Source organism: Lissotriton vulgaris, chromosome 7 (genome assembly GCF_964263255.1).
Source record: "Lissotriton vulgaris chromosome 7, aLisVul1.2, whole genome shotgun sequence".
NCBI lineage: Eukaryota > Metazoa > Chordata > Amphibia > Caudata > Salamandridae > Lissotriton > Lissotriton vulgaris.
In genome coordinates this window covers 325,991,284-326,017,251 of record NC_141695.1, presented here as the reverse complement: position 1 = coordinate 326,017,251, position 25,968 = coordinate 325,991,284, and the positions used below count along the sequence as shown (strand labels likewise).

Here is a 25,968-nt window from a genome sequence, read left to right as displayed (position 1 = left end):
TGCAGAGTGTGACCTGTCCAGTCAGTCATGCCACAAAAGCCTAACATGCTGTCAGATATGGGACAGTCAACATAGCAGCAGAGTTGGGAATGGAACCGTCGCATTGCAAGCGTCAGTAAATGCTAGACATGCCCATATTCCAAACAGAACTGCCACCCTAATCCTGAAGTGCATCAATCACGTCCTGTATGGCAGTTACAAACCAGGTCTGAGGCACATGAACATAACAGCAATCAAAAGGCCTTGTTCAGATGCCTACAACCTTTTCTACGGAGTGTGTGTGGTGACTAATACCCAAGCTGCTTCGTCTCGACTCCACCTTATAGCTCTCTTATCCACCACCAGACTCTCAGTAGCGGATTACGAGTTGGGCAATTAATTCCTACAGTGCATAAACGTCTGTTTACGTGTGAGTTAAAATTAAGAGTTGTTAGGTATTTAATGCATCTGAATATTATCATATACGTTACATAACTGAACTTTCATTAAATGTCGGCGAGTCAAGCGTATCTGGTTGATTTTGGAACGATAAACACCAACATCTGCATGTTATTCCCAAACAGCGCGTATTAGGTGGCATTTATAGCACTCCATATATAACATACCACATGGCATCGTTATTTTATCATGTGCGATAAAGTCCACCTTTACTCGTAATCAGGGCCTCAGTATGATTTTAACAGCACCCGTTTCCTCCCACTGTTTAAGGGTTTTCGCCTTTCTCCTCCTCCTTCTCATCCCTTGTGTCCTTTATCCCTCTCTCGTTCTGGCCAATGTGTGATAAGGAAAAAATAAGTGCGGGTGGCCCCACCAGCTGGGCTCAAATTAAACCAGGGCTGTCAGTAGTGAACAGAGACCAGCTGCTGCGGGGCCTTAGAACGTGCCTACCATTCACTCACACTAACCAACCAGTTCCAGTCCTGCTCCGCCCATCGCCTCCAAAATCCCTCCCTTGCACCCAACACAGCAGTCAGCAGCAGGTCAGCGGGGACAGTCTGTCACCGTCCGTGACTAACTCATCTCGTGCAGAACTCCAGGAACTCTGAACCGGGCGGTCCTTGACCCCGTAGTAGAACGGCTTGGGCAGAAACAAGTGTAGACTCGACAGCCAATCAGCACTTAAGAAATGATGGGCTGCTCAATAGAAGTGACTCGGGTACCCCAATGCTCCAATCATATGTCCTCTTACACATTAGCTGTGCCTGCCACGAACAGACAACTCCTAGAATATCTTCAGCCGTACGATTGGTTGCGGTGCGACCAGGAAGTGCTATGGAAGTATGAACAAGTGACATCCGTTAAAAGATCAACAACGGACAACTGGAGTTGGGCATAATTCACCGACGTTACATGTAAGTAGCGGGCAAGTGGGCATTACTTTGATGTCTAGTACTTGATTGTCGTGTTACAAGCATCTGAAGGAATTTTGGAGAGATTATTGGAATAGAAAGTTAAGGTTAGCGGGATACGAGAATGCGGCGCACTTGGGTTCAAGGAAGTCAGGATGTTTTAGGTTATGTTTGGTGGATATAGCCCCGAGGTTTTTAAGGATTTGGTTGCAGAGGAAAGATGATTGTCGTGACATCCCGTCGTTGCGCAGCACTTTGGTTTCACTTTAGTGCCTTGCACAAGGAGACTCATGGGCCCTGGAGCAGTGCTTGATCAGCTGCTTGCAGCCAGTGCCGCTCCTGAAGGTCTGCCCTGGGCATGGCTCGAGGCTAGGGGCCAGGGGGGTGCTTGCCCTGGGCATGGCTGTAGGCTCAAGGCTGCGGGGGTGCGTGCTGGACTGGTGTCTGGCGGGGGTGCGTGCTGGTGTCTGGCGGGGGTGTGTGCTGGTGTCTGCCGCCGTTAGTTTTACTTCAGCCTCGGCCAGCCAACAGCCTCCATTACTTGGGTTGGCTAAGGCAGCTCATCTCTGCACAGCTCAGCTCTGCGCAGCTCTTCTATATCTCACTGCAATAACAGAGATCACAGCGAGGGAAGAAAAAAAAAACACTGGCAGCACTCTACATAAAGTAGAGATTTCTAGTTTATACACAGGGCACGTCTCTTTACTGGGCTCAGGTGTGAGTGGTGTAGGAGAGCGACTGCACACTGGAAGGGAGTGTGTATTCCCGGTGGGTGAGGGGGAGTGCTTTGTCGGGGCCCGAGGAGTATTGCAAAGGGTTTCCTTGCCTGAAGGAGGGGGAACATCGGGTAGGAGAATTGTAAGGTGAGCACAAGAGCGCATCACGGCTGAAAGTGTTTGAGTTAGTGGAAATGAGAGAGGGGGCTTCAGTGCAGAAGGAAAGGGGTGGTGTGTGTCGCTGTGTGAGAGAGGTGGGAAGGTGGAGGAGGCCTTCCTCCTCTTGTGACTCATCTTTGTCCCGTATACAGTGCATCATTTATGTAGGTGCTTGGTAGTGGAGGGAATTAACTTTTGGGGTCTGAGAGTTATTTTTCTTCCACCATATTTTGGTCCAGAGCTACTACTAGAGAGAATTACAGAAAGGGAGCAAGAAGAAAGCAGAGGAAGATAATGGAACCGTGACATGAAGATAGCAGGAATGAAAAATAACCTACAAGAGTGAGATAAGAACACAGGAAGTGCAGGTTGATTGAAAAAAGAAGCATGACGTGGAATCAAAATGTATAAGCCTTGGTATTCATGAACCCCTACATTCGGCAGCATGAGTGATAGCCTCTTTAGAAAAAGTATGAGCTCCTTCTATTTTTTATTTGATTGCAAATTAGGCATGGTACATGTATAAAATACCAATGAACTTGGCCTAAATGCCATCAAGGCAAGCTTAATGGCACACCAAATAATTATACATGTATCAAAAGGGGTAACGTAAAGACTAGCATTTGAACATAGCTCAGCAAACCTAAACTATGTAGGATACTTGAAAAAACTTAGAACTCAAGCCCAGATGCTCAAATGGATGTAATGTATGATATTGATATGTTTCCCTGGTTTTCATTGCTTGAGTTAGTTCACGAGAAAGTGTCACTCATGATCATTAAAATGTCACTCATGGTCATTAAAATGTCACTCATAATTGCACTGAAATTATGAGCATGTCACACATTGCAATCGGAAACCTTGGCAGCTATGCGAGAATAATGAGCAAATAACGTAGAACTGGGTGGAGAGGGGAAGAACAGATGTATAACAAGGAAGGAGAGTCATGAGATTTGGTGGGGAATGACCAAAGTATGAAGCATGTCTGAAACAAAGGATAAGGGGATCTGTTAAAAGGGAATCGGTGGTGACTGAGTTGGCAAAAGTATGGAGCAAAAGTGAAACTGTTGAAGGGAAAGAGGTGAAAGGAGATGAAACATGGATCAAGGGATTCTTGGCAGAGACGCATACCCGTCTTTTCGGAGGACCGGGCTAAGGATACTTGTCCCTAGTTATGCAGAAACCACCACTTTGCCTTCGTGAAATGGAAAAAGCTCTCTCTATTTTTTGCGTGTTACTAAATGCCAATGCAGTGTGACAGGTTATGGCAGATAATTGAGCAACGGGTACAGCACAAGCTTCTTGGGAAGAGTGTTGTTGTATTTAGAAATGCTTGTTATTACCTAGAATGTTTAGACTGTCATAGTTCTTCTTATGTAAGGATTCTCTAAGTGTCAGTTGGTACCTCCTAGACTTGGTGAGAGGAGCGGTGACATTTTACTGCTACAATAAACCCAAGAACTCACAAATATGACTTATAAGTTTGTTTTTATTTGATTAAAACACCACAAGTGTCATAAGACAGATGTGTTTCTGAATTACAATGCTGAACGTTGTTTAGATTATAGTGGTACGTGAGTAGATGTTGGTGTGGATGGACGTCTAAGCTAGTGTTCAGTCTATGTGGGGTCGTTATACAGCTAAAGGGCACAGGTGGGTGTTGAAATGTGGCATGATTTTATGTGTTTTTCATCTCCGTTTGGAATATTACAGATTCACTGTTGCTTTGCATTATAGAGATCCGAACGGGAGTTTCTTTTTTTTTTTGTGTCCTCATTTATGCGAATATTGAGGTTATGGTAGACAAGATCCCCATGTCACGTTTCCTTCCAAGGAGATGAAGACCGCTCTCTTCATATCAAGCTAGGGTCATGTCCAAGAACCCTCAAATTCGTTGAATTAACCAGTCATAGACCCACCATGCTGATTCTTTCGAATTTGTTAGATCGCCTAGAGTAAAATCATTGGACATCCCTCCCTACCCTACCTCATACTCTTATCCCAGAGTTCCCAGTATTTAGTCCTATTGCTCCTCCCTCTAGCTTTATCAAGCATCGTGACCTTCCTTACATAACAAAGCTATTCTACCCCTTTTGGAGGAGTAGCGAGAATCCAATTTACGCATATCTCGCGTCTGGCTAATAAAAGTATCATAAATAATAAGCATTTTTGTTTTTTACTTAAAACAATTGTCGAATTATTGCTATCCAGAATAGCAAAAATGATAATAAATTGTCTTACCTCGGTAGTCGTAGCTAAGGTTTTATCGATAATCTTTCCCACTTCTTCCCAGAAAGTTACAAGTTGAGGGCATGTGCAAAACATGTGGATATCATTCGCCCTTAATTCCCCACATTTTGGGCACTTTTTCTCCACTTGGTTACTCTTTTTGGATAACTTTTCCGGTGTCCAATATGACCAGTGTAAAGTAAAGAACCCCCGCTGGTACTTGAATGGCGAAATGCTTGAGCAGGTTACCACATATAAGTACCTGGGAGTAATCCTGGACTCAAATAACACCTCGAGGGCGCAGTTTAAATCCTTGCGAGGGAAGGCTATAATGACTTATATGTCTCTAAAAACACTGAAGGGTAAATTACCTGATCTGACTCTGAAACCTCTTCTCGATCTATTGAGTGCCAAATTAAAACCGACTCTCACATATGGGAGTGAATTACACCATGGTAAGGACGCGGCGTTACTGGACACTCTTATTGCCAATTCATACAGGGCTATTTTCAATCTTCCCAAGTACGTTTCCCCGGCTCAGATACGACTAGAATTCAGTATCTTGAAACAAACTCTAGAGAGGCGGAGCGTGTATGCAACAAACTGGCATAAAATTCGCAACGCAGATGCTGGATCTCTATGTGCAAACCTATGGGAAGAATTACTTCGGCACCGCAATCTCGCGCCGAGAGCCTACTTATATGATTCTCTCAAAGTTCTAGGCCTGACTGAAACCTGGGAAACATCAATGGATCTCTTGTCCTTTAAAAAATTAGCTAAAAAATCAGCTAGCATCATCTCAGCGATAGAAGACAAGAAAGACCTAGCAAACCGAGCACATGGATGGCTAACGGTGGGAGCTTATGAAAAATTGCGGCCACAAGCGTACTTCAGTATTGGCATGAAAATAAATGTTAAAGAAAAATTCCTAAAATTACGACTTGGTGTAATTCCCATACTTCCACATCTTCCACCTTGGGAGAGAAATAACCCGTCACAACAGTGTCGCATGTGCAAAACCGGCAAGGAAGACATAATTCATGTGATTTGCATCTGCCCTAGCATAAAGGACCTGAGGTTCAATCTCTTACGTCCTTTTTTTAACTTTTATGCTGTCCGGACTTGCAGACAGGCAGCCATATTGTGCTTTTCTACTAGCGACACTAAATTGAACTGTCAAGTTGTGAAGTTCTTTGACCTAGTAAGAAAGAGACTTAACCATGCCATATGAACTTTTAATCCTATGATGCTAACCATATAACTGTTAACATCACTGTAATTTTATGCACCTTATTTTTTGTTTTTGTTTGTACGTTAAAGCAAAAATTACTAAGGATACTTTTCAATTTTGTAAAGATTTTAATTAATCATATACAAATAAATTTTACTTACTTACTTACAGTGTAAAGTAAAAATTTGATTTCTCCTAAGAGGTGCAGAAACTATAAATTGCCATAAAAAGGTGCAGGATACTTTCCAATGATGTTGCAAGTCTTATGCTGGAAAGATCTTTTTCCATACTTCATCTGGGGTTGTAAATTCTTCCACGCCTGTTTGTATCAAATGCCAATACAAAATTGATAATTCTTTCCTTATTGGGTCACGTTGAATTTCTGTCTCTAGTTTTTCTGTGGTTTCTAAGATTTTCCCTTGATCCTTTGACCTCAATAGTTGAAAATATTTACATCTAGAAATTTTCCACTGTGTGTCTTCAATCATTGAGTTCCAGTTTCGTAACATACCACAATCCAGCAATTGACCCTATTTTGTTATTCCTACTTCCCTCAACCCAACTGCTAAAGAATCCTTTAAGCAGTCATGGGTTTCTGGGGACCTCCATGTAGGGAATCTTCCACCTTCTACTTATTTCATACCATAATTTATATGCTGAGCGCAATACCTTTAATTTGATCTTTTTTAAGTGTTTAGGGTGACCAAATGTGTATAGAGAATAGTCTGCCTCTGTAGCAGTTTTTCAATAGGAAAAATAGAAAGCATGGGGTCTGAAAAGAATTCCTATGTTCTTAAATTGGAAAGCCCTAAAATGAGAGAGTATGTCCGGGCTTGCAAAACCCCTCGTTGTTTCTTCTGGCATAGCTTTTTACATGCTAATCTCACTCCTTTGGAAGACCAAATGAACCCATTAATTTCGCTTTGAATCTTTTTTAACCATTGGGTCTTGAACTCATGTGGTATTGTGTTAAATAAAAAGGTAAACTTTGGAAGGATAGACATTTTGATAACATTTGATCGTCTCAGAAATAAAAGAGATAAACAGCTCCATGATTTTAATAATTTTCTAATTTCCTTAACTTTTAAATTCAGATTTACCTGAGCAATTTCGTCAATGTTTTTAACACTTCTACGCCCAAGTATTTAATTCTGTTTTTGATTGCAGCTATTGCTGATTCATAATTCCAGTACATTATTTCTGTATATTGACTTGGTAACCTGAAATATCTCCGAAATCGGTTGATACCTTTTTAATAATGGGAAAGGATTTGTTCAAACACTTGTGTACACCATTAGGTCGCACAATGGTTCGACCGGCTGTCCTGCGAGTTTACCGATGTGGGCTGGGTAGGTGACTGCGTGCCCGATGCCAGAAGCGAGCAAGGTGATTTTCACACAGCTCTGGCCCCACGAGGACAGTGTGTGGATTTACCGATCAGGGACTGCGGGGAGGGCCATAATGAAGGGTTGAACCCGCGACACAATACAGGTCGTATACTCGATTCCTCCAAAAAACGGGGGGGATCTGTAGCAAGTTGATGAGCACTTTGGTCCTCATGAATTGCCTTAGAGGCATGAAACATGTCGACCACATTTTGATTGAGGGTTGAATGAGGCTTGATCACCCTAATTGTTAAGCCTCAGTACCCCTCATTTTCACCAATTTTTAATAAGGCAGTGAGCCATGTTATTAAAGTTTTCTTAATGGACTCTACTGACCTCTTTTAAACCTCACTCACGCTCACTATTGCACTTTTTTCTTAGGCCCCTCACACACATGCACCCATTGGCTAAGGAATAAAAGAACTCCGCTAAAGCGTAGCACCCAGTGCTACCCGACGGGCATTGCATCGCCAGCCTGCCGCAGGAGCAGAAAGCCAATGATGACACTGTACGATCATCGGGTGGGATGGCAACAGTCGTCCAACCTTTGACTTGTGTGAGGCATCCTTAATTCCGCTAAGGGATCATTACGTTCCTTGCCACGTACACTTCTAGAGAGAGAGGTTTCCTTTAGTTACTTTAGTCTACCCACTGTGGGGAACTCTGTACACTTGTTGTTGATTTCTACACCATTAGGTCATCAGCGTACAGAGCCACTTTGTTAATCCATCACTTAAATTGAAATGGGACTATTTCCTGGGACCTTCTTATCGTATTTGCTAAGGGTTCTATGTATAGTTTGGAAAGGTAGGGTAATAACGGACAGCCCTTTCTCGTCCCTCTCTTGATTTGAAATGCCTTTGATAGACTGCTTTCTGCAGAAATAACCAATTCACTCTATCAAACGCTTTGGCAGCGTCAAAAAGAAAAAACTGCTAGTGGGCTCTTGTCTTGAGTTGCAATATCAATTTCTCCGATAAGCTGATGGGTAAGGTAATTTAGTTGTATCCTCCTTAAGAACCCTTTTCGGTCAATATGTATAAGTTTGCCTGTGATATTTCCTAATCGTGTGGCTAATATTTGTGTAAAAATCTTGTAATCGGTATTTAAAAGCTATATGGGTCTATATGACTCACATTTAAGGGGGTCTTTCCCTGGTTTCAGAATCAGGCTAATAGTTGCATCATCCCAAAATTTAGGGAGTGCAAATCCTTTCAAGTAAATGTTATTAAACAGGTCCACTAGTCTAGGAGTCGGTGTTTCTTTTAAAGCTACATAAAACTCATTGGGGATGGCATCTGGGCCAGCTGCTTTCCCTTTATTTGAACTATTTAGCTCATTCAACACTTTCTCGTTAGTGACTCCAGCATTTAATGTTTCGCTAAACCCATCCTTTAACTTTGAAGTCAGAGAATCTCTCAAATAGGAGTCTACTTCGTGATCTATGGGTACTAGATCCTCTTCATATAAAGATTGGAAGAAGTCTTCAAAGGCTTCTTCTATTTCCGTCTTATTCTTCACCTTTCCACCCACCAAACTACTATGTACTGCCATCATTTTATTGCTGCTGGAGTCAGTTTTGATTTTCCATGCTAAGAGTTTCCCACTGTTTTCCCCATATTCATAATTTGACAGTCTGCTAGATTCCCATCTTTTCCTTCCAAATAATTTGACAAGTCACATTTCTTCTTGAAGAGTTCCTCTTTTGCTCTTTCCTGTTCCATATTAGAGGTTGTTGCTCCAAAATATTATGCTGATCTAAAATGTCTGATTCTAATTAACTTATTATATGGCAAGGCCGATTAGGGTCCCACATTATTTGCATGGGGACTTCTTCATTAGCATTAATTTGAAAACATTCTTCTGTTATATCCTTCACCTTCTCCATAACTTGTTCGTCTGACAAGAGTGTGCGATCTAACGTCCGCCTAACCTCCCCCTGAAGATAACCTTGACTTATTTCTATTTGAACTAAAGAGTGATCGGATTGGTGGGCAGGTACATGCTCTACTTTGGTTACACTTTTACTTCTCGATGTATGACAATATTTTTGATTCTTATAGGTGAATCTATTTTTTTTGATCGCCTTTACTCTACCAAATGCCGACTAGACCCAGATCCTCTATAAGTCTGTTCATCCATTCCCTCATTTTAGGGAGGTTTAAAGCTCTCCCTGGCGGGTGTCTGTCATTTATTGGATCTAATAATAAGTTAAAATCCCCGCCCAAGATAATTGGAATGGATATGCTAATTAACTGGGCGTATAAAGACTGTAGGGGAGCTGGGTCGTCCGTATTTGGACCATAGTACCCAACTACAAAAAGATACATATCCTCTAATTTAATCTTAGCAGCTGCCCATCTGCCTTTCGAGTCAACGTATTCTTCTTCTAAAATGGCTATTTTTGAAGGTTTTTTTGACAATTAATACCACTCTCGCAATACAGCACGTCTGGTTTGTATTAACGTATTTATCCACCCATTTTTTGTATTTTATAATTGCAGGCCATTCAGACTTCAAAAGATGGTTTCCTGTAAAATTATTACATCGCATTTTAGTAATTTAAGGTATTAAAAAATCTTTTGTCGTCTTTTCCTTACTCTCAGCCCATTCACATTTCAGGATACAATTTTTATTTTACCCTTAGTATCAGTCATCTTTGTTTCCGACTCTCTTCGATACCCACCTTACACATATTGGCTTAGTTATACAATTACTGGTATCTTGGTTTCCTTGTATCATGCATATTGGACCATTAAAAAAAAAAAAAATCTCCCCACTTACTCACCCAAAAAAAACGGTGAACTTGTGCTCAAAAGAGTCAAAAAAATTACACCCATCACCCACCCCTGGAGAACTCTCCCTACATCATTGGAACATGAGTTTCTTGACAGGCAAGCCGAGTTAAAGTTGTGTTATCCCAAAACTTGGATGGTTGATTCTTCCAATTTGCTGGGTTGTAAATTATTCTTTTCCAAGGCAAATATGTGTTTGATGGGTAGAATGAGGGGCCAATCTGTTTCTTTTCCTTAGTTGTAAAATTGTTTTTTTTGTACTAGTAACAGCTTGTTCTGTATCATTCCGTTTAGTGGCTTTCTGAATGGCGGTATGTATACAATTTAAGATAGCAAACATATACTTTCCACTGACCAAATCAAATATTTTCCTATTGGAGTTGGGAGAACATCTGTGAGAGGCTTCGGCAGGAATATTCCTAAGCATTCAACATTCATACTGTAGACTACAATACTAGGCTTTTGGCGAGCAGCGTAAACAAGTATGGCAAATTCACAACCTCAGCTTAACGACTCAAAACCTGATTGTCGTGGCAAAATAGTATTGCGGCTACTCAACAAGTGCAAATATAAGTTTATTGAAAGACTGTAAGCACAGTTGTTAGCCCTTTTAAAGAAAAGATCACTATAGCCATATCCAGCCTGGAATATACCTTTCTTCAAAGGATAAATTGTGAATAGAATATTTGTTTAGAATATTAGATTATATACAACTGTCTCTAGAAGGTACATGATTACTCCATCTGTTTGCACCTGCTGATTATTAAAATACATCTTCCGTTTTTGGCTGATGGGCTGAGAGCAAACTTACCAAGATGAATTTAACCTTTAAGAATGATTAAGTAATTCATATATGGCGTCTAAACACTCCCCATCTCTCTATCCCCAGTGGTCTGCTGTTGTAGTGGTATTTGATCAGTTTAATGTATTAACCTGTCGTCTGCTGTACAACTTGCGTGTCTCAGAGGATAACCAGGTGGTGAGTTAATTCATCTTTGTTTAACCTTGAAAGGGAATTGCTGGTTGTGATAGAAATCCATATGTTTGTCCCCTAGCTAGAAGGAAAACTGTTCACATAAATACCATGAGTAAGAAACACTTGTTTGTATACAAAAAACTTTTATTTTTATTGCAAACTGGGATCGTATGTTAAAGACCATAGACCATGGAATATAAATGCATTATGGAAACATGTAGCCTAATGCATCAGCAGATATAATTATAAACCCCAATATGAGTAGTACTGATTTTACTACATGATAGTCCTTCCAAGGAGGGTTTTATAACCCAATGTGGCATATTGTACGTCTTTGAAACTTTAAGTGACTCAACAAAAGTCCTTAAGTTACTATAGATTTGCCTTCTGATGAACTGCAGTGGCTAGCTCCATAAAGAAAAATTCTTGGGCTGTTGGACATGATGATCTGATTGGCCAGTGTAATGCTGAAGTGTTACCAGTGGCAGTGGATTTCAGTGCTGTATCTATTTTTCAGTTCTATCATGGCCTGATACCCTCTATCGTCTGTGTTTTGATTCCAGTTTTTAACATGCATTTGCAATGCAATAGGTCTCATGTTACTGATACTTTGAGGTTTTGTCTTTGCAAATAATAATGCAACGCCAATAGCTCATACTTTCAATAATGCAAGACCTAGTGCATTGCAAATGTTTGCGTAGTGAACCAGGAACCAGTATTTTATGTCTCAGTGCAGTACAACAAGCTGCTCCAAGAGGCCCCTAGTAGCAAGGCACCAGCACTGCTTGTCTAGGTGCAGTACAGCCAGCTGGTCCTAGAGGTGCCTAGTGAGCAAGGCACCAGCACTGCCTGTTTTGGTGCAGTGCAGCAAACTGCTCGTAGAGGTCCCCAGTGAGCATCATAAACCTTTGGTCAAATATGGTACAGCACCCTGCAGAAGATATGGTAAATCCACCATACCCCTAATGCATTGCATTCAAGACAGTACCACAAGTACATTCGAATAGTTTTGGCCATATATACAATTAGTAGCTTTGAGATGTGACAAAAGAATTAATATATTCATTCCAGAATAGGTTGTACTCTATGTGGAGCTGATGAAGAGAAATATATAGAAGATCTTATATAAATGTGAGATGTGCTAGCGAGTAAAGTAACCAATGTCAGCCTGGTTTAGGACCAAGTGAGTGTCCTGCCTGAAAACCTTTAAGAAAATAGTCCCTTGAGGCTGTAATTAAAACCTAGGGCATAACAACACATGTAATAGGGGGTGTCCTCATAGGAGGTTACACGACGAAACAAGGCGGTACTAAGGAGGGACTACTAAGCCTAATGACCAATGAAAATATACTATTTACAAAGGACAGGAACAGGAGCCACGTAAAAGTTTGGGCGGAAAGTAGGTGGAGCTTTATGCCTGTTTCCTGAATAAAGCATGTCTCGAAGAGACAGCGCAAGCGCTGCCTAGGCGAGACCTAAAAAGGGACACAAAACTGCGACTTGCATTATTTATTCTTTTGTCCATGCCCGAGCAAAGTGTTTGCCAGGGCCCAAAGTATTTCTAACGCGGCCACTACACCTTGTACCACTCACTTCCTCTGCTAGTGTTGCCAAATGCCAGTACCAATGCACTTGACTCCTACAGATGTGACGATTTTGACTATTCGAAGGCTGTAGGAATGGCCTCCAATCACTGGTATCAGTATCACTCTATATAAAACTCTCAAAATAATAAAATTATGATTGTTAGATGTAAGTTTAACTGTTAAAGACTGTGCTAACTTGTTCTTCTAAAAATTTGACATATAATGCCACTATGTGGTGACTGTTGAGAATTAAGTGCTGGTAAACTCCAGCATAAATTAAGAGGCGTCACACCATAGTGAAGATAAGTGAATGTGACAGTATGAAATCAGATAACTGCTGACAGGAATATGAGGCCTTAAGAACTCGGTGACACATTTATTATGGCATTGCCTCAAAACAAGGATATTTTGGGAGAGAACTCTCTGCTATCTTTAGATAATATATTTAAGATCGGTCTACCTAGAGACACGAAAGTCCTTTTGATGGGATTTCCAACTCTTGGTGCATACTTCCCAAGATCCTCTAAAGAGATGCAGTTGGTGGAAGCTCTCTGGCAACTCTGAAGACTAAATTGGCAGCTTGGAGACAAACTTTAAGTCCTACATGAAGAGACGGGGTTTACAGATATGTAACCTCTTGGCAATGTAAACAGCATTGAAAATGCAATAGGTCTCGCCCTCTTTTAAGTTAAAGCAATTCTGTTTGTAATTAAGTGGCTTTTTAGCTTTGGTGTTATTAGTGTTTTTCAAACTTTCATGTACATAGCATGCATATGTATGCATAGGAAGGAGCGGAGCGGAGCTGGCCAACATTCTGGAAAATTACACGCAGATTCCTCAATTGGCGCCAAAGTTATTCCCAATAGAATGTTGAGCACATATAGATATATAATTTGCTCAAATTCAATTTTCTCAACAACTACTGGAGGGATTTTCACCAAATATAGAAAAGGCACTACTGCATACCTGTCCCTACCATTTTGCCAAGTTTGGTGTAATTCCGTTCAGCCGTTCGGGCTGTAGCCGTGTCTAAAGGTCCCATAGAAAATGCGATTAAAAAAATTTCAAATTCAATTTTCTCAAAAACTACTGGAGGGATTCACACCAAACATACAAAAGGCACTGCTGCATACCAGTCCATACCATTTTGCCAAATCTGGTGTAATTCTGTTCAGCCGTTCTAGCTGTAGACGTGTCAGAATGTCCCTATGGAAATTAACATGGGGAAAATACGTTTTGGGACCCCCCTTTTTTCTCGGCCCCCGCTTGACTAATCCTCCCGAAACTTTCAGGGAAGGAGCAGAGCGAGGCAAATTTAAGGAAAATTACAAACGGATCCCTCAATCGGCGCCAAAGTTATTCCCAATAGAATGTTCGGAATTTCCTATGGTAACTAGGTCCTAACTATATATACCTACTGACGACCCCCAGTAGGTTATATATATATTCCAATTTTCGCCCCAATCCTGTAGCAAAAATAAGCCGAACTCACACGGAGGGAACGCTGGTCATAGCTTCTTTAATGGAACGCAAACAGACTTGTTTCGGCTAGAAGCCTTCGTCGGTGTTTACTGCACCAGGAAGTAGCGTCATTGATAAAGTTACAGTGTTGCTCTAAACCCAAAAAAGGGACAGATGACCTTTCTGCTAATGCGGATGCCATATTGGAGTCCACATATACGCTAAACATTTCAGCAAATGCAAACATCAGCATACAAAAGGTTATACACAATCCAGCCGTGTATCGGCACATATCTCAGTTGTCAATATACTGGGAACCTCACGCATCGTAACAGCAAATCAATTATGCATTTATGCATTAATGAATGCCCATTGAATAGCGGGCTTCTCTTACTGTAAACGACCTATAATGAGAATAATTATAGGTCGTTTACAGTAAGAGACTCCAATATGTGGACTCCAATATGGCATCCGCATTAGCAGAAGGTTATCTGTCCCTTCTTTGTGTTTAGAGCAACACTGTAACTTTATCAATGACGCTACTTCCTGGTGCAGTAAACACCGACAAAGGCTTCTAGCCAAAACGCGTCTGTTTGCGTTCCATTAAAGAAGCTAGGACCAGGGTTCCCTCCGTGTGAGTGCGGCTTATTTTTGCTACAGGATTGGGGCAAAAATTGAAGCGTTCTATGTTAGCGGGCTTCCACTGCCCGCACCCGCCGAAGAGTGCTCTGTGTCAAGGTGGGAATCGAGCGAAAAAAAAATAAATATATATATATATTATGCACCAAAGCCGTCTTGAGATTTAAAGAGAGACAGCAATCACGGACGCAGGTTCTGTTGCAGTAAACCTCGATTTATTTCAACGGGTCAGAATGGCAAAAGTAACACTCAACGCGTTTCAGGAACACTCCTTTGTTCACGAGTGCCTGTTAATCGCGTTGCTTTCTTTTTATAACACCACGTGATTTACAAAGTAACAAAGTGAAGACAGACTGACATTTGGACCGTGATTGATGTGCTTTTGCGACTCGTAATTACATTTATGGTGAAACACTTATATATTGCAATAACTAATGCCTTTGCTCTTTAACTTATCAACTTAAAAAGAGATTTTCAAACAAATTGCATATCCGTCACGTAATGGTATTAAACCCATGTGGGTAAAGAATAAAGTGTTAAACATCACGTTTAAGAAATATTGGAAAACGGTATTGCCTCTTTTTATCATAGTCGCTCCAAAAATAAAGCCCAAGGGGGCAAGAGCTTAATGGAAGGCTTCAATTTGATTCTTTGAGTCTAAACAGATTTTCAGTCATCAGCTCCATCAAAAAAGATCTAAAACTAAATTAAATGAATTAAAATGTGTGTCACCAAAAAAGAAAAAACAACAACGAACAGTTAAAAAAACATAAACATACCAATTTCATCAGCTCAGGGCATAAAGAAAATCGTTCTACATAACTAAGGAATGCGTTTTTTCAGAATTAGAATATCAAAGATCAGTCATTGTGTTAGGATCATCCCAGATGAACGGCTAATTCCTCGTCAAGGTTATGGCCTAACGGGGTCATTGTTCTGTATTGAATAATTAGTTTGGACTCAAGCCTCCGAAGTTCTTTTAGTCAGTCACCTCCTCTCACATCCATTTTAACAAAGTCAAGTACCACAAAGCTCAATAAGTTTGTATTTTGTTCATGATGACTTTGAACGTGACGTGCTATTGGATAAGCCTTGTCCATGTTTTTTATAGCACGTAGATGCTCTAGAACACGAATTTTGGCCTTGTGGATGGTGCTTCCTTTATAGGCTAATCCGCATGGGCAAAAAAGCGCGTACACCGCATAATCTGTGTTACATGATATGTGTTTCCTAATGACATAGGGTCTACATGCCATGGATAAAGTACATTCTTTTCTATTTTTGCTGTTCTTACAAGCTTTACAGTTACGACATGTGAAAAAGCCTTGTATGCCGGGAATAATAGGTTTGTTGTCTCCACGGCCCTACATAGCGTATCTCGTAATGCTCTGGCTCTTTTAAAGGTGATTTGCGGGTTGGATCCAATGCAACTGGCCAGGTCTTTATCAGTTCCCAATACTGGCCAATATTTGTTCAGGCAGTTTCGGACTGCTTTAGTTTGTCTACTATATGTCGTTATGAACCTAAGGTTCTGGCAGCCTTCCGTGTTTTGTTTACACTCTATTTCTTGGGATTTATCTGCTAACAAAGAGTCTCTTGTTCACTTGGATACCGCAGTAATGGCTTTTTTGATGGTTTTCTCTGTGTACCCTCTTTGTACATATCGTTCACACATCACCTCAGATTCCACTAGAAATTTCTCTGTGGTGCTACAATTGCGCTTGGCCCTTAGTAGTTCACCTAATGGAATGCTTTGAATGAGTGCATTAGGATGGCAACTTTCGGCGTGAAGCAGGCTATTGCCCGCCGTGCTTTTCCTAAAGAGACTGCTTTCTATTTTATTGTTCTCAACAAATAGTTTGAGGTCAAGGAATTCCAGTGAATTTTTAGACCATTGTGAAGTCAGATGGAGATTGAAATCATTAGTGTTGAGCATAGCAACAAATTCATATGCAATATATATATATATATATATATATATATATATATATATATATATATATATATACAAAAAAACTCCTGACCGCCAAATGCAAGGCGGGCAAACTGCAGGTGCAGACCTCTTCAAAACTTTTTTCAATCACGGACCACCACACAGGATGAAAGTGCAAGCAGTGTAGCTCATTTATTAGGCATAATGAGACCAGTATCTTACTTGACGCGTTTCACTCCACGAAGGAGCTTTGTCACATGACTCGCCCCAGCAGGCATTGTGATTTTAAAGTGAATTAAAAGCCCAACCAGCTGTAAAAAATAAACTGGCCGGCAACAAATCATAAACAGTGAACATAAACAACAGAATGTGGCGAGGCAGCATATGTTCAATCATTACATCGTTTTTCTTTTTTTTCAACAGAAGATTTGTTTTTTTATATGCATGATAAGTTTAAATACTACTGAAGTGCAAATAAGACATGAAAATAAATGAACTAGTCATAATGATGAAGTTTGAATTGCACAAACAAACATCAGACCACTCCCAAAAATTGAGCAGTAAAATGACGATAAATGCCCTAACCTCGGCCCAATAAATACACATGATAAATCAATTCAATTTGAAAACACATAGAGCTTTGGCATGTCCTAGTCAAAGGACAGGGACAGACTAATTTGCATATAGCCAGGTTCTGAGCTGGGATGGTGCAGTGAGCTAAATAACGGTGATGGATCAAGCCCTGATCTTTGGACTGGGTAAGAGTGGTCTGCTTAATTCAGACACTCTGTTCATCACCACCCCCTTCTGAATCGTAATGTGCAAAAAGGCAAAAAATGTCATAAGAAACAGCAAAGTGGAGGCTCCTGAACTATAAACCTCCAATTAATAGAATTAATATAGAAACAGCAATCACTGAAAAAATTCATGTATATACATCTGAAAATAAGTCGACAAAACATGAGAACTAGCAAGTAATGAAAACAAATGGGGTCAAGTTCAAGATTAAAAAGATGAATACTCAACCTAGCCTATCAAAAAGACAAACTACACAAAGGTGTAAACAGATCTTATAGAAAATTATAGAGATCCTCATTCATATTGAGTCCATTCGGGACCCTGGTATCCAATGATAGTGTTGGACAGGCCTCGTGGACGGCCCGCTCCCTCCCCGCATGGCGGGGCCCGGACCTCTGCTCTCCCTGTATCCCCGACAAGAACCATCCCGGCAACCCGCTGGGGCAACCCACGACCCGTCCACAATGGAACTCCAGCCCCCGAACACCCCAGTATCGGCTGGCCCGGGCTCCCGTCAGCAGCACTGCCCCGGCCCAGCCGCCATCTTTGGACACTACAGAACAAGGCCGCGTGGCCTCGGATCGACCCCAACCCTGGGCCTGGCCAGGCCCCGACATCGAGGCACCACCATCCACCTAGGGGGTGAAGAGACCACTTGGCAGGTCAATGGGAGAAGGAGTGTCAATGGCTCCCCTCCGCCAGGTGTCGATCGCCCCCGGCCTCCCCGTGCGCTGGCTCCACCCCCCTGCTGGGTGTCTGGACTCCCTCATCCCGGACCTCCCGACCTCCGAGTGCGAGGGTCCGGACATCAAAGGAGACCAGACCTATAACTGGGGCAGCTCCAGAGCAGGAAGTCAGTTGCATCTTGGAGTCGAGAGACACCGTGAGGAACTCATCCTTGAAGGCCTGCTGGCGCTGCCGCGGCCTTTTCTTGTGAACCATCTTCGAAGCCTGCTGGCGCTGCCGCGGCCCTCTGCAACGTGAACCATCGTCTTGGCCTGCTGGCGCTGCCGCGGCCTTTCTCGTCGTGCACCATCTTCGTAGCCTGCTGGCGCTGCCGCGGCCTTTCTCGTTGTGAACCATCGTCCTAGCCTGCTGGCGCTGTCGTGGCTCTCATTGCTGTGAACCATCGTCCTAGCCTGCTGGCGCTGCCGCGGCCCTCCTCGCTGTGAACCATCGTCCTAGCCTGCTGGTGCTGCCGCGGCTCATCATTGCGGACCCCCAAGCTCGAGGATTGTGAGCTTCCCTCTTACCGCACCTGTACCGGACCGGTACTAAGACTGTCCCGCTACCCCTTTTCCCTACAGAGACTAGAATTGGCAGGATCCTCGTATCCTGGTTCCACTGTATCGTTATCACCTTGCCTCAAGATTCGTATATAAAGTGTGTTGAACTCATCCTTGTGTGGTGTCCATCTGTGGGGGGAAAGTTGCTTGTCTGTACGATCGCCGGAGACGGCCCTCACCGGAGGCCTCTCCCCCTGTACTCGGCCGACCCTCCGGGTCCCCGTCTAACATTGGTGACAGCAGTGGGATCCGAACCAACGCATAATCGTACAGAGAGTAACTCACCCCACGACACACAACCACCATGACAACAAAAGAGAGCGGAACAACAGAAAAATTCCAGATGGAAAAACTAGAAGAATACAGCCACAGAGAACTAAAACAATTCTGCATAGAACTGGGCATTGCTACCACAGGACTGAGCACGAAAGAGGACTTCAAACACGCCCTGGAAGCTTGGGCAGAGACTGGTACGGCCGTACCCCAAAACCAAAGCCTCGAGACAACCGAAACAAGCACCGCGCCGACAGAAGAGAGAAGACCGGGTCTCTCGCCTGAGGAGGCCCGAGAACGCGAAAAGAGCAGGCTCCACGAATTGGAACTAGCCCGACTTCGATTAGATGGAGAACTCAAATTGGCGGAACAAAAAATAACTTTGGAACACTTACGGCTCCGAGAGGAGCGAGAAGAAAAACAAAGGCAGAGAGAGTTAGAAGAGAAAAAACTAGCCTACGAGCATGAGCGCAACTTGAAGGAACTAGAGATTCGGAGGCAGAACAAAGATCTCGGGGTCCCCGGGCACCCGAGCCCCCCTGTCACTACGGACCCCAAGGTCCACATCCCCAAGGATGTCGTCAGAGAATATTACCGGAACGATGATATCCAGCAATGGTTCAAAGCCTACGAGGTAGCCATGACCTCCCACCGGATTCCCCGGAGCGACTGGGGAGCCGGGTTATGGAGGAGGTTTGTCAACGAAGGGCGAGACGCCCTACTGCAACTCCCGGACCATCAGATGACATCCTACGACCACATGAAAGCCGCCCTCCTCACTCGATACGGACTCACGCCCGAGATGTACCGCCAGAGGTTCCGCGACTGCAAACGGATCCCGGGTACGACTTGGGTGAAGTACGTAAACTTCTTTAGCCAAGCCTTCGAGGGGTGGATCAAGGGCAGCAAGGTGACCACTTACGAGCAACTCTTTGACCTTATTATGTGGGAGCACCTTTCTAACAACTGCTTCGTCGAGCTCAGGCAGCACCTCCTTGACAGCAAGCTGACTGAACCTCGGCAACTCGCCGCCGAGGCTGACCGATGGGAAAGCACCCGAGTTTCCAGAAACGGGCCCAGCGAACAGAACAGAGCCGCCCAAGGGTTCCATCGCCCCCGAGGGGGAGGAGGAGGCCAGGGTCGGGGCAGAGACACCGTCCCAGTGACTCCCGCCAGCAACACCCCGCCCCCGGCCGGCAGGGGGAACCCCCCGATGCGACCAGGTTTCCGCGCCAACGTTACCTGCCACCGATGCCAGCGACCCGGCCACTACGCCAATGATCCCAACTAACCGAAGAACCAGAGCCCTATGCCCCGCCAGGTCGCTGCCGCCGCCCTGGGAGAAGAGCAAACCCAAGAAGACACTGAAGCCAGACCAGCCCGAATGGGAACCAGCCGCCATGTCCCTGGTCTGCCTAGGGGAAAGAGACTTGATTCCGCGGGCACCCCTTCCCGCCAACACGCAGGAGTACAGCCAGTGGGTCAACATTAATGGGCACCGGGCTGAGGCCCTCCGCGACACCGGGGCCAGTGTGACCGCAGTCCGCTGCCATCTGGTGACCCCGGACCAGATCTTGCCAAATATCCTTTGCCCCGTACGGTCGGCCGACAACTCAGAAAGCCTATGTCGGATGGCCTGCGTCCCCTTCGAGTGGGGCGGAGTATCCGGAATGCTGAAAGTAACTGTCCGCGATGATGCCCCCGTGGACTGCCTCCTGGGGAACGACCTCGAAAGTTCCCCCTGGTCCGCCGTCGAGAGAAGAGAGCACCTGGGGATGCTGGGCCTCCCTGAATGGGTCTGCGTAACGACCCGGTCTATGGCCGCCCGCGCCATCCCCAGTCCCGAAGAACCCAAATGGCCAGAGCCTCCTCCCCCGATCGTCCAAGAGGGCGCCACCCTGGAAACCAGTTCCCCGGAACCCAGCGAAGGAGGACTCGATCGGCTCCCGGGCCTTCCCGAATTGGCCCAGTGGCGTCAAGGGGGTGGCCCCACCCAGGAACAATTCCGACAGGAGCAGAAAACCTGTCCTTCCCTCGAGGGACTCCGGCAGCAAGCCCTCGCCCAGAGCACAGGGGACGCCTCGGGGGCCCACTGGATTTATTGGGACAATGACCTGCTCTACAGTGAGCAAAAGATTGCTGAGCTGGGGGCCAGCCGGGTGCTGGTGGTCATCCCTCCGCTTCAGAGACTTCCTCTTGAACCTAGCACACGATGTGCCCCTTGCCGGACACCTGGGGCAAGACAAAACGTACAGCCGCCTGGTGACCCACTTCTACTGGCCCAAAATGCGGAATGATGTATCCAACCACTGCCGGGCCTGCCCAACCTGCCAGGCCAGCGGGAAGAGCGGCCGAAAGATCAAAGCACCCTTGCAGCCTTTCCCCATCGTCACCACCCCGTTTGAACGGGTGGGAATAGACATTGTGGGGCCCCTGGACCCCCGAACAGCACAAGGGCACCGGTTCATCCTAGTCCTGGTGGACCACGCCACCCGCTATCCCGAGGCCATCCCTCTTCGGACCGTGACGGCGCCCGTGGTAGGCCGAGCCCTGATGGGGATCTTCTCTCGGGTGGGCTTCCCCCGGGAAGTTGTCAGCGACAGGGGCACGAACTTTATCTCTAAATACATGAAGTCTCTCTGGCAACAGTGCGGGGTCACCTACAAATTCACGACCCCATATCACCCGCAAGGAAATGGACTGGTCGAGCGGTTTAACTGCACCCTCAAGGGGATGATCATGGGCCTAGAAGAACCCCTACGTCGCCAATGGGATGTGCTGCTCCCGTGCCTCCTGTTCGCCTACCGAGAAGTCCCCCAGAAATCCCTGGGCTTCAGCCCATTCGAACTCCTGTATGGACACCCCGCCCGGGGTCCCCTCAGCCAGGTCAAAGAAGGGTGGGAGGTGGCCCCCCAGAAGACTCCTCCGGATGTATACAAGTACCTCCTGACCCTCCGCAACCGGACCCGGCGATTCAGGGAACTCGCCAAGGCCAACCTGGAAGCCAGTCAGGAGGACATGAAGAAATGGTATGATCAGCATGCCTCATCCATCGAGTTCGAGCCGGGACAACAAGTCTGGGTGATGTCCCCGGTTGAACCCTGCGCCCTACAGGACAAATGGACAGGGCCCTTTAAGGTGGTAGAGCGCAAGGGGCCCGTCACCTACCTGATCGACATGGAGTCCCCCCGGAACCCCCTACGGGTCCTCCACGCCAACAGACTCAAACCCCACTTCGTACGCTCAGAACTCATCCTCCTGATGGCTACCGATAGTGGGACGGAAGAAGACTCCGAGCCCCTTCCTGACCTACTGAGGACACTCGAGCAGGACGGCTCGGTGGAAGGGGTCAGACTCTCCAATGCCTTATCCCCAGAGCAACGCCAAGACTGTCGAGATCTCCTGCTACAATTCGCAGACCTGTTTTCTCTCATCCCCGGAGTCACCCCCTGGTGCCTTCACGACGTGGACACCGGGGATAGCCCCCCTATTCGACACCGGGCGTACCGAGTGCCAGATCGAGTGCGCGCCTGCATCCAGAACGAAGTCTCCAAAATGCTGGCCCTAGGGGTGATCGAGCCGTCTGACAGCCCCTGGGCCAGCCCGGTCGTACTGGTCCTCAAGGCTGCCGCCCCGGGCGTGGCCCCCGAGCTCCGGTTCTGTGTGGTCTATCGGGGCCTGAACGCCGTTACCAGAACCGACGCTCACCCCATCCCCCGGGCGGATGAACTGATTGACCGCATGGGGGCCGCCCGCTACCTGAGCATCTTCGATCTAACAGCGGGCTACTGGCAGATCGGCCTCACCCCCGGGGCCCAAGAGCGATCCGCCTTCTCTACCCCGGATGGCCACTATCACTTCAAGGTGATGCCATTCGGCATGAAAAACGCCCCAGCTACCTTCCAGAGACTCGTGAACCAAGTACTGGCGGGCCTCGAAGAATTCAGCACCGCCTATCTAGACGACATTGCTGTATACAGTCGCCACTGGGCAGACCACCTCCACCACCTCCGGGAGGTCCTGCACGCCCTCCGGCAGGCCGGGCTCACCATCAAAGCCAGCAAATGCCAGATTGGCCAAGGGTCCGTGACCTACCTGGGACACCAAGTGGGGAGCGGTCTGGTGGCCCCCCTCCAGCTCAAGATCGCTGCCATCCAGGCCTGGCAACCACCTGTCACCCAAACCGAGGTCCGAGCCTTCCTGGGGCTCACCGGGTACTACCGGCGGTTTGTAAAGGACTATGGCAGCATTGTGGGGCCCCTCACAGAACTCACATCCAAGAAGAACCCCAAAACCGTCAACTGGACTCCGGACTGTCAAGCGGCCTTTGAGAAACTGAAGGCTGCCATGTGCTCCAGGCCCCCGACTACAGCCGGTAGTTCATAGTGCAGACGGACGCCTCAGATCACGGCATTGGGGCCGTCCTCTCTCAACTCAACACCGAGGGCATCGATAAGCCAGTGGCCTTCATCAGCCAACGCCTGCTGGCCCGAGAACAGCGCTGGAGCACCATCGAGCGCGAGGCCTTCGCCGTGGTATGGGCCCTCAAGAAGCTCCGGCCCTATCTCTTCGGTACCCACTTCCGGGTGCAGACAGATCACCGACCCCTGCAATGGCTGATGCAGATGCGGGGGGAGAACCCAAAACTGCTGCGATGGTCCATCTCCCTGCAGGGGATGGATTTCACTGTGGAACATCGTCCAGGCCAAGACCATGCCAACGCAGACGGCCTGTCACGCTTCTTCCGCCTCGGCGAGGAGAGTACCCAAGAGGATGGGTGACTCTCCCTGCCTTCAGCTGGGGGGGACGCATGTTGGACAGGCCTCGTGGACGGCCCGCTCCCTCCCCGCATGGCGGGGCGGGACCTCTGCTCTCCCTGTATCCCTGACAAGAACCATCCCGGCAACCCACGACCCGTCCACAATGGAACTCCAGCCCCCGAACACCCCAGTATCGGCTGGCCCGGGCTCCCGTCAGCACCACTGCCCCGGCCCAGCCGCCATCTTTGGACACTACAGAACAAGGCCGCGTGGCCTCGGATCGACCCCAACCCTGGGCCTGGCCAGGCCCCGACATCGAGGCACCACCATCCACCTAGGGGGTGAAGAGACCACTTGGCAGGTCAATGGGAGAAGGAGTGTCAATGGCTCCCCTCCGCCAGGTGTCGATCGCCCCCGGCCTCCCCGGGCGCTGGCTCCACCCCCCTGCTGGGTGTCTGGACTCCCTCATCCCGGACCTCCCGACCTCCGAGTGCGAGGGTCCGGACATCAAAGGAGACCAGACCTATAACTGGGGCAGCTCCAGAGCAGGAAGTCAGTTGTATCTTGGAGTCGAGAGACACCGTGAGGAACTCATCCTTGAAGGCCTGCTGGCGCTGCCGCGGCCTTTTCTTGTGAACCATCTTCGAAGCCTGCTGGCGCTGCCACGGCCTTTTCTTGTGAACCATCTTCGAAGCCTGCTGACGCTGCCGCGGCCCTCTGCAACGTGAACCATCGTCTTGGCCTGCTGGCGCTGCCGCGGCCTTTCTCGTCGTGCACCATCTTCGTAGCCTGCTGGCGCTGCCGCGGCCCTCCTCGTTGTGAACCATCGTCCTAGCCTGCTGGCGCTGCCGCGGCTCTCATTGCTGTGAACCATCGTCCTAGCCTGCTGGCGCTACCGCGGCCCTCCTCGCTGTGAACCATCGTCCTAGCCTGCTGGCGCTGCCGCGGCTCATCATTGCGGACCCCCAAGCTCGAGGATTGTGAGCTTCCCTCTTACCGCACCTGTACCGGACCGGTACTAAGACTGTCCCGCTACCCCTTTTCCCTACAGAGACTAGAATTGGCAGGATCCTCGTATCCTGGTTCCACTGTATCGTTATCACCTTGCCTCAAGATTCGTATATAAAGTGTGTTGAACTCATCCTTTTGTGGTGTCCATCTGTGGGGGGGAAGTTGCGTGTCTGTACGATCGCCGGAGACGGCCCTCACCGGAGGCCTCTCCCCCTGTACTCGGCCGACCCTCCGGGTCCCCGTCTAACAGATAGAATAAAATGGGTTTCCTTCTGTCTGAGTAATTTATCACGGTTCCCACCCCGTCCGGGGTTAGGGACTGAACCCAAGACAGTGTATTCCAAGTCCTTCAATTTGTTATTATGTATGGACTTGAAGTGCCTGGCCACCGGATAATTACTATCTGAATTTACGATGGCTCTTATATGTTTCAAAATACGCTTATAAACGGGGAGCTTCGTGCTGCCAATATACTCAAGATCCCAAGTACATTTAAGTTTGTAAATGACATATTCTGACCTACATGTCAGATATTCTTGTATTGTGATCTTTTCCTCACTGAAAGGTGTTTTGTAGTTGGTACCGTTTTTCGCAAAGTGCAGGCAAGACAAGATGTGCACTTAAAGAAACAAATTTTGGATAACCAAGATTTCTTAACTGGGACCTCTGGCATAGATCGATCGAGGGCATCCCGCATTGAAGGGTCCTTCTGAAAGTGATTGCTGGTTGATTGGGCATGATGAAACCCATAATGTTATCAGTCATAATGAGAGGCCATTCGGAGCAAATAATGCGGCGAATGGCTTTCTCTTGGGTACAGAACGTTGTTATAAGGCGAACTGGGCATTCTACCTTTTGGACAGTTTTTACATTGACCGTAGGTTCCAATAATTCATCTCTAGGTCTGCTTTTGGCCTTAAGTAGAGCTTTATCTAAGATCTTCCTTTTATAGCCTCTTTTGAGAAATCTTTGAACGGCTTCAGCTAGACAGGTCACAGCAATTACATCACTACTGCATATTCGACGGATATGAATACATTCTCCGTATGAAATGCTGTTGATAGTGTGAATAGGATGGGCACTTTGGGCATGAAGGATAGAATTGCCTGCTGTTGATTTTCTGTGCAGCCTAGTTTGTAAAGCACCTGCCTCAATGTACAATTTAACATCCAAAAATTCAGCCACACTATCACTAACTGATGCCGTGAATCTCAAATTGAGATCATTGGTATTGATGTCATTAACAAAAGCCAATGCTTCTTCATGCAACCCCCATCAAACAATGCACACGTCATCAATATACCGCCAATAGTGGACAATGTGCTTCAACCAGTGGTGATGGCCGGCTCCAGGCACGTGCTCCTCCCACCAGCCAACATGC

General features: G+C 46.3%; 1 protein-coding gene across 4 annotated transcripts in view; it reads left to right on the top strand.

Annotated features, from left to right (window-relative positions):
* The first annotated feature begins 1,224 nt into the window (after positions 1-1,224).
* LOC147701486 (oxysterols receptor LXR-beta-like) overlaps positions 1,225-25,968 on the top strand; it is a 319,523-nt gene continuing 294,779 nt past the window's right edge. The window contains exon 1 of one of the 4 annotated variants that reach the window (XM_086930165.1): positions 1,225-1,352. The gene's annotated coding sequence lies outside the window, so the exon portion shown is untranslated. The remainder of the gene's footprint in view (positions 1,353-25,968) is intronic. The other 3 variants (XM_086930162.1, XM_086930166.1, XM_086930164.1) reach the window with 3 other exon arrangements.